The sequence below is a fragment of the Oryx dammah genome, unplaced genomic scaffold, assembly GCF_014754425.2.
Source record: "Oryx dammah isolate SB20612 unplaced genomic scaffold, SCBI_Odam_1.1 HiC_scaffold_5, whole genome shotgun sequence".
Taxonomy (NCBI): Eukaryota; Metazoa; Chordata; class Mammalia; order Artiodactyla; family Bovidae; genus Oryx; species Oryx dammah.
In genome coordinates this window covers 20,906,037-20,916,354 of record NW_024070189.1, presented here as the reverse complement: position 1 = coordinate 20,916,354, position 10,318 = coordinate 20,906,037, and positions in this window count along the sequence as shown.

Below are 10,318 nucleotides of genomic sequence, written 5' to 3'. Positions count from 1 at the left end.
CAGATAATAGACATTCCAGAATATCTCATCTAGATCAAAAAGACTACAGATGTCCTAGCTGACATGCAGGTTACAAAAGTTTATAAATGTAATGGTATAAAGTTTACAATATTCATTGTAGAAAAATTACAAAAGGAATATGCACTGATATAAAAATGTCTGTAGAGTAAAAACAAAACCTTTTTTCACTGTCTCCCTCCTGATAGCTCCCACTCACTAGCACAGTTCAGACTTCTATACACTAACATGTTCCTTAATATATAGAGAAGCTGAGTTGAACTACTATCATTAAAGCAGATGATTTCTGACTCCCCAGCAATTGCTCCCAGCCTGCCTAGGATACACTAACCAGTGGCATACCAGCTATGTATCTTTAGATAGGTGAAATGAGTAATATCTGTGCATATTAACTGACCAGGTTAGGAACTGTATATAGGCTTCCTTCGTAGCTCAGTCGGTAAAGAATTTGCCTGCAATGCAGGAGACCTGGGTTCGAATCCTGGATTAGGAAGATCCCCTGGAGGAGGAAATGGCAACCCACTCTAGTATTCTTGCCTGGAGAATCCCATGGACAGAGGAACCTGGCAGGCTATAGTCCATGGGGTTGCAAGAGTCAGACAAGACTTAGTGACTAAACCACCAGGAACTGTATACAGTTATCATTCAACGTTCATAGAAAATTGCTTCTAGGACTCCCACAGATAACAAAATCCAGCAATACTAGAGTCTTTTTTGTAAAATAGTATAGCATTTGCATAAACCTATGCACATGTATGGGTGTGAGAGTTGGACTATAAAGAAAGCTGAGCACTGAAGTATTGATGCTTTTGAACTGTGGTGTTGGAGAAGACTCTTGAGAGTCCCTTGGACTGCAAGGAGATCCAACCAGTCCATTCTAATGGAAATAAGTCCTGAATATTCATTGGAAGGACTGATGCTGAAGCTGAAACTCCAATACTTTGGCCACCTGATGCAAAGAACTGACTCATTGGAAAAGACCCTGATGCTTGGAAGGATTGAAGGCGTGAGGAGAAGGTGATGATAGAGGATGAGATGGTTGGATGGCATCACCAACTCAATGGACATGAGTCTGAGTAAGCTCCAGGAGCTGGTGATGGACAGGGAAGCCTGGCATGCTGCAGACCATGGGTCTCAAAGAGTCAGACACGACTGAGCAACTGAACTGAACTGATGCACATTCTCCCATATACTTTATATCACCTCCAGATTCCTTCTAATACAGATTACCTAATACAATGCAAATGCTATTTAAATAGTTCTCTGTTCCAAGCAAATTCAAGTTTCACTTTTGGAACTTTCTAGAATTTTTTTTCAGCCTATTTTCAATTTAAAGTTAGTTGTCTATGTTAAGGCTAAACCTGTGGATACAGAGGGCCAACTGTATTATTTTTAATGAAATTATGTTTGTGGGTTCAATTGAACCAGAAAATAAACAGAACAGCATCTATGTAAAAGATGAGGCCAGTGAGTAAAATAATGCTTTGTAGAAACTGAGAAAAAGAATAGTCTCAATGATCAAAAGTTTGTGATTATTCAGACATACAGATCAGACTTGTGGTTGCCAAGGGGAACAGGGGTGGGGAAGCGATGGATTGGGAATTTGAGGTTAGCAAGTGCAAACTATTATACATAGAATGGATAAATAACAAGGTCCTACTATATAGCACAGAAAACTGTTCAATATCCTTGGTTTATTCAATATGGTTTATTCAATATAAACCATAATGGAAAACAATATGTATATATATCTGTGTGTGTATGTATTTATATATATATATAACTGAATCATTTTGCTACACAGCAGAAATTAACACAACAGTGTAAAACAACTATACTTCAATAAAATAAATTTAAAATATAAACTGTAATTATTAAATTCAGAAACTAAGCAGAGAACAAAACTGTTTCCTAGACAAACTTAAGACAAGCTCAAGTTTGATCAGAAATTGAATCTTATAAAAACCTGAAAGACGAGAGATACCACAGATGATGAAAAGCATTGACAAAGACATCTATAAGACCTGACAAACCCAGAGATGGAATTAAGGGACACTCTGCTGCCCCTATCATTGCTTTACCAATCAGACATAATAACTGATCCCAGGCCTCTGTACCCAGCTGAGTCAGAGGTAAGTACAAAATCCTTCTGAAGATAACATCCCAGCCAGTAACTACCAATGGATAAGAGTTAGCACAAGACATAAAGTCTTTTTACCATCAAGTGATTTGACAGAGATATGCATAAATATCCTGAGATGGTTGATTGGCATAACTGACTCAACAGACATGAGTCTGAGGAAACTTTGGAAGATAATGAAGGACAGGGAAGCCTGGCATGCTACTGCTCGTGGGGCTGCAAATAGGCGGACATGAGTTAGTGACTGAACAACAATACCAGAAATAAACCCTCTTCAAGTAAGATACCTCCAAGACCCCTCCTTGCCAAAGCAGAATTCAGGATATCTGCTCTGGCCAGTATACCTCTGAGGAGGCCTTACAAATAGCTGTGAAAAGAAGAGAAGCAAAAAGTAAAGGAGAAAAGGAAAGAGAGAAGCATCTGAATACAGAGTTCCAAACAATAGAAAGAAGAGATAAGAAAGCCTTCCTCAGCGATCAATGCAAAGAAATAGAGGAAAACAACAGAATGGGAAAGACTAGAGATCTCTTCAAGAAAATTAGAGATACCAAGGGAACATTTCATGCAAAGATGGGCTCAAGAAAGGACAGAAATAGTATGGACCTAACAGAAGCAGAAGATATTAAGAAGAGGTGGCAAGAATACACAGAAGAACTGTACAAAAAAGATCTTAATGACCAAGACAATCACGATGGTGTGATCACTCACCTAGAGCCAGACATCCTGGAATGTGAAGTCAAGTGGGCCTTAGAAAGCATCACTATGAACAAAGCTAGTGGAGTTGATGGAATTCCAGTTGAGCTATTTCAAATCCTGAAAGATGATGCTGTGAAAGTACTGCACTCAATATGCCAGCAAATTTGGAAAACTCAACAGTGGCCACAGGACTGGAAAAGGTCAGTTTTCATTCCAATCCCAAAAGAAGGCAATGCCAAAGAATGCTCAAACTACCTCACAATTGCACTCATCTCACACGCTAGTAAAGTCATGCTCAAAATTCTCCAAGCCAGGCTTCAGCAATACATGAACCATGAACTCCCTGATGTTCAAGCTGGTTTTAGAAAAGGCAGAGGAACCAGAGATCAAATTGCCAACATCCGCTGGATCCTCAAAAAAGTAAGAGAGTTCCAGAAAAACATCTATTTCTGCTTTATTGACTATGCCAAAGCCTTTGACTGTGTGGATCACAATCAACTGTGGAAAATTCTGAAAGAGATGGGAATACCAGACCACCTGACCTGCCTCTTGAGAAACCTATATGCAGGTCAGGAAGCAACAGTTAGAACTGGACATGGAACAACAGACTGGTTCCAAATAGGAAAAGGAGTACTTCAAGGCTGTATATTGTCACCCTGCTTATTTAACTTCTATGCAGAGTACATCATGAGAAACGCTGGGCTGGAAGAAGCACAAGCTGGAATCAAGATTGCCGGGAGAAATATCAATCACCTCAGATATGCAGATGACACCACCCTTATGGCAGAAAGTGAAGAGGAACTAAAAAGCCTCTTGATGAAAGTGAAAGAGGGGAGTGAAAAAGTTGACTTAAAGCTCAACATTCAGAAAACGAAGATCATGGCATCTGGTCCCATCACTTCATGGCAAATAGATGGGGAAACAGTGTCAGACTTTATTTTTTTGCCCTCCAAAATCACTGCAGATGGTGACTGCAGCCATGAAATTAAAAGACTCTTACTCTTTGGAAGAAAAGTTATGACCAACCTAGATAGCATATTCAAAAGCAGAGACATTACTTTCCAACAAATGTCTGTCTAGTCAAGGCTATGGTTTTTCCAGTGGCCATGTATGGATGTGAGAGTTGGACTGTGAAGAAAGCTGAGGGCCGAAGAATTGATGCTTTTGAACTGTGGTGTTGGAGAAGACTCTTGAGAGTCCTTGGACTGCAAGGAGATCCAACCAGTCCATTCTGAAGGAGATCAGCCCTGGGATTTCTTTGGAAGGAATGATGCTGAAGCTGAAACTCCAGTACTTTGGCCACCTCATGTGAAGAGCTGACTCATTGGAAAAGACTTTGCTGCTAGGAGGGATTGGGGGCAGGAGGAGAAGGGGACGGCAGAGGATGAGATGGCGGGATGGCATCACTGACTCGATGGACATGAGTCTGGGTGAACGCCGGGAGTTGGTGGTGGACAGGGTGGCTTGGCCTGCTGCAATTCATGCGGTTGCAGAGTTGGACACAACTGAGTGACTGAACTGAACTGAACTGACTCTGGCCAGAGCAAGTGTTACATGTATAGGTTTTACCCTGAGTATAAGTAAATTCCTGCTAATCAGTCTGTGCTGTTCAGTCTTACAGAATAGAAGTGTATATTTATGTCCTCAAAGCTCTAATCAGAAAAAAAAATAACCCTCCTAAGTCTTTAAATTTAAGCAACAGTATTTAAAAAACCTAGTCATGGGGTAAAAATATACAATGATGAAAAGAATACAGAAGACCTCACTGCAGCTCTCAACGTCCTCTCTAGTCCCTCTCCAGGAAAAGCTCAAAACCAGGATTACCAGCTCTCCTGGCATATGTGTTAGCCCACTCTGCTCCTAATCATGCAGAGAACAGAAATCTCATGACATACAATATTCTGTGCTGGGGGAGCGTGGCAGGATTTCTGCTCAAGAGGTCAGAAGAGCAAAGAACTGCATTCTTCCTAAAGAAGGCTCTTGCAAAGTTTCTGCTGAATTGAGCTTTACATGCGGGTGGAAAACCCAGTGTAAGGCATGTGGTTGCATTAATTATAAGACTTCAATTTGACAGTTTAATTAGGAAAAAGAGAGTTAGTGTAGGGCTTGCAGAATTCATGATGAATCACATACTCCAACAGACTTCATTTTCATATTTCAATTACACACATTTCTAACTGATGAACAGCAACATAGCATTTTCTGTTTAATAAATGTGATATCTGTTGGAATTGATAACATTAGTTCAGTAATTACAGAGCCATTATTGTCAGGCTTTTTAAAAACACAGAAAGAAGCCTTAGTTATTAAAGTTTAGCACAGCACAAAACTACATTTTCAGATGTTCCTACTAAAGAGCTTTTGAACAGTATATTAGCTATCCCTTATAGAAGAGAGGTAAAATTTAGTAGCAGGTATCTGCATGAGATTGGTTTTGATATATTCACACCTTATTTGATTCCTTGATACACAATTGTACCTATATCCTTTCTAAATCTTCATTCAGAATTCAGGCCAAAGAACAAGGGAGCGGGACTTAGGTTTGAATGATATAATTTAATGCAAAATCATGCTTTAAATTCTGATCTGATTCTGGTCTTTGCTTAAAATGATAACAAAATATAACAAAACACTTATTTTTCATCAATGTAAAGATAAAAATAGATTCAAAGAGGAACAAACTTTCAAAGAGGAATAAGCTTAGTCAGTCAAAATGTATAGAAACATGAGTTCTTTCCCAGAGTGCCTGCTCTGAATTCTGGGAACCTAAGCTGAGAAGCTGGGTAGGCTCACAGATGCACTAAGGTCTTCTGCATGGGTTTTGAACAACAGTCCATTAAATCAAATACAGATGTCAGTTTCCTTGGGGACTAAGGGAAAGATCATGTCGTACAATAAACACAACTGTAAACACCAGAAGTGAAGCTCACTTCTGTTTTTTAAATTACTTTGAATTTTGTTCATGATGATCCTTTCACGAACAATACCTGATTTTCTGTGTACCTGAACTACCTGCTTGCTACTGCTTAACTTGCAACAATCTTGATATTTTGCTTAGATAAATCACATGTATTTAAATACATTTGTATATGAATCACAAAATTTTCTCAACATTCAAATAACAAAATATAGAAAAAAAAAGGTTTTGTCACATGATACCACCTGAAATCTCGGGAAGGTAAAAGTTGCTTGGTCATGTTCAACTCTTTGGGACTCCATGGACTATAGCCTGCCAGGCTTCTCTGTCCATGAGATTCTCCAGGCAAGAATACTGGAGTGGATTGCCATTCCCTTCTCCAGGGGATCTTCCTGACCCAGGGATTGAAGCTGGGTCTCCTGCATTTCAGGCAGTTAACCATCCGAGCCACCAGGGAAGCCCCTACCTATTGCATGTTAAAATTGTAAATGCAAAGGATTTTTGTTTTACAGTCTCAAAAAAAAGTCATATATTTTCCCATTATAAGTAATTCACTTTCTTTAGTTTAAGGGAAAAATTGAGTATTTTAGATTTCTTCATAATAATGACAATAAAGTGGCTAGCATAATAACTAACATATGCATTCAGTAGATGGTTACCATGATTATCATTAGCAGGCCAGAGATTATTGTACAAAAATTAACATAATATAAAATTTTTAAGTATAAAAATTACAATCATAGAAGGGTTAAAAGTTTGAGAATTACTTCAAATTTAAAAAGAAAAATCATAAACAAATGACCTTTTCATCTCCAAATGGCACATCTTTAAGAAAGTATTTAACATCTTTAGCTCCTTACTTGACACAAATTGCAACTTGATCAGTGGGCAAATGAATATTTTCAGGACTTAGAACTGCTCTGCTCTGTCAGGTGGTAACAATATAAATATAAACAAAAGAAATCAGGGGGAAAAAAAAAAGAGAAAGAAAATTCAAAAAGTAAAGATTTCCACTCCCCCTCATTTTGTAAAAACTGAGGCTCAGAAAAGCAAGTTTTTTTTCCATTATCGCAATGTCTAAGGAGATCCAACCAGTCCATTCTGAAGGAGATCAGCCCTGGGATTTCTTTGGAAGAAATGATACTAAAGCTGAAACTCCAGTACTTTGGCCACCTCATGCGAAGAGTTGACTCATTGGAAAAGACTTTGATGTTGGGAGGGATTGGGGGCAAGATGAGAAGGGGACGACCGAGGATGAGATGGCTGGATGGCATCACTGACTCAATGGACGTGAGTCTGAGTGAACTCCGGGAGTCAGTGATGGACAGGGAGGCCTGGCATGCTGCGATTCATGGGGTCGCAAAGAGTTGGACACAACTGAGCGACTGAACTGAAATGAACTGAAAAAGTATCAAGCTAGATTGTATACTAATATAACATTCTGTCTACTTTAGCAACCATTGCCAAAGTATGGTCCATGAAGTTGAAGGGATCCCCAATTCCCTTTCAGGGTCCTTAAGCTCAAAACCCTGGTGGCTCAGAGGTTAAAGTGTCTGCCCGCGCAATGCGGGAGACCTGGGTTCGATCCTTGGGCCAGGAAGATCCCCTGGAGAAGGAAATGGCAACCCACTCCAATATTCTTGCCTGGAGAATCCCACGGATGGAGGAGCCTGGCGGGCTACAGTCCACAGGGTCGCAAAGAGTCGGACACAACTGAGCGAGTGACTTGACTTGAAGCTTCGAAACTAGTTTCCTAGCAAGCTTAAGTTTTGCTGTTGTTCTTTTATTAACTATTGAAGTTTTCACTAATGGTGTAAAAGAAATGGTGGGTAAAACCGCTGGCACCTTCGAGTGAATCAAAGAGGTGGCACTGAGCTACACTAGGAGCGACTGTGTTTGTCACTGTCACTATCACTGTAAAACACAAAAGTAAAAACCCACCTTCATTAAATGTGAAGTCTTATGTCCACGTTTTTAAGAACCTGTGCGACAAAACCGGGAGCATACCTAACATCCTTCTGCATACTGGACGGTAGTCGCCTCCAGGAAAAGCGTGATATGACAGTTCAAGTTTCCAGGGAACTAGCCACTATTCTTCACAGGACACAATTTTTACTTGAAAAAAAAAAGAACTTTGATTCTTCAGATTTGCTTATTTTATAGGCATTGTCGTGAAGATGACCAAAAAATGACTCAGTCCCCTTAGGGAAAATTATTTAGATGGTACGTTTCGCCTGGTGGCTCAGACGGTAAAGCGTCTGCCTACAATGTGGGAGAACCGGGTTCGATCCCTAGGTCGGGAAGATCCCCTGGAAAAGGAAATGGCAACCCACGCCAGTACTCTTGCCTGGAGAATCCCATGTATGGAAGCGCTCTGTAGACTACAGTCCATGGCATCCTGAAGAGTCGGACGTGACTGAGCAACTTCACTTTCACTTTCACATTTTGCCAAAGGTAAAGTTTACGAACAGTGCATCTGTCATCATGACAGCTTCTCAAGAGGTAAAGAGTTGTCTGATAAACTGCTGGTGACAGTAATGAATGTGCTTTATTAATACTGTATAATAAGGTAAGTCAACACGTACAGCTATGCATAGCTTAGTAAACCAGTATTTTCCAAATCATCAATAATACTGTTATAAAAACATACATGGGTAAAAGATAAATTTAAAATACAGGATAGGCATATGGATTTTAACATAACAAGTATGAATGGTTATAGGCATAGTTTCACATTCTACATTTCAAATGACCTTTAAGAAATCATTACTACATGTTGACTTTTGGTGTAATATCAGAAAGAATATTTAAAATATCCCCCTTTTACATATATGTTTATGAGGCAAGATTTTCTTGATATTATGTAACCAAACAACATATAACAACAGATTGAATGTAGATGTTTTCTGTTAAACCAGAGATTAAAGATATTTTCAAATATATAAAATAGTCTTCTCATTAAATATGTGTTGGGAAATGTAGGGTGGACTCTTTTATGAAAAGTGTCATTACTAGATATTGATATTTATTATTGTCTTTAATGTTATTTTTAAATAAATTAATACATAGTTTTAGTGCATTTATGCAATTTAATACATAAATTGACGCTGAAGCTTCAATACTTTGGACACCTGATGTGAAGAACTGATTCACTGAAAAAGACCCTGATGCTGAGAAAGACTGAAGGCAGGAGGAGAAGGGGATGACAGAGGATGAGACGGTTGGATGACATCACTGACTTGATGGACATGAGTTTGAGAAACCCTCAGGAGTTTGTGATGGAAAGGGAAACCTGGTGTGCTGCAGTCCGTGGGGTCACAAAGAGTCAGATGGGATTGAGCGATTGAACTGAACTGAATGCATAGTTTGAAACTTTCTCAGTATTCATTTCTAATGTGGTATATATTGATATACATTATTCACAAAAAACTGAAGGTCTTTTTGGGCTTTCCTGGTAGCTCAGCTGGTAAAGAATTAACTTGAAATGCAGGAGACCCCAGTTCCACCCCTGGATTGGGAAGATGCCCTGGAGAAGGGATAGGCTACCCACTACAGTATTCATGGGCTTTCCTGGTGGCTCAGACAGTAAAGAATCAGCCTGCAATGCAGGAGACCCAGGTTTGATCCCTGGGCTGGGAAGATCTGATGGAGGAGGGCATGGCAACCCACTCCAGTATTCTGCCTGGAGAATACCCATGGAGAGTAGCCTGGCAGGCTACAGTCATTGGAGTCACTAAGAGTTGGACATGACTGAGTGACCTTTATTTATATATATTTAAAAGGTCTTTTTGGTCCTCAGTAGCTTTTAAGACTATTAAAGTTTCCTGAGAGTGCCTGATGAACTATGGAATGAGGTTGGTGACATTATACAGGAGACAGGGATCAAGACCATCCCCATGGAAAAGAAATGAAAAAAGCAAAATGGCTGTCTGGGGAGGCCTTACAAATAGCTGTGAAAAGAAGAGAGGCAAAAAGCAAAGGAGAAAAAGAAAGATATAAGCATCTGAATGCAGAGTTCCAAAGAATAGCAAGAAGAGATAAGAAAGCCTTCTTCAGCACTCAATGCAAAGAAATAGAGGAAAACAACAGAATGGGAAAGACTAGAGATCTCTTCAAGAAAATTAGAGAAACCAAGGGAACATTTCATCATGCAAAGATGGGCTCGATAAAGGACATTAATGGTCTGGACCTAACAGAAGCAGAAGATATTAAGAAGAGGTGGCAAGAATACATGGAAGAACTGTACAAAAAAGATCTTCACAACCCAGATAATCATGATGGTGTGATCACTAATCTAGAGCCAGACATCTTGGACTGTGAAGTCAAGTGGGCCTTAGAAAGCATCACTATGAACAAAGCTAGTGGAGGTGATGGAATTCCAGTTGAGCTGTTTCAAATCCTGAAAGATGATGCTGTGAAAGTACTGCACTCAATATGCCAGCAAGTTTGGAAAACTCAGCAGTGGCCACAGGACTGGAAAAGGTCAGTTTTCATTCCAATCCCAAAGAAAGGCAATGCCAAAGAATGCTCAAACTACCACATAATTG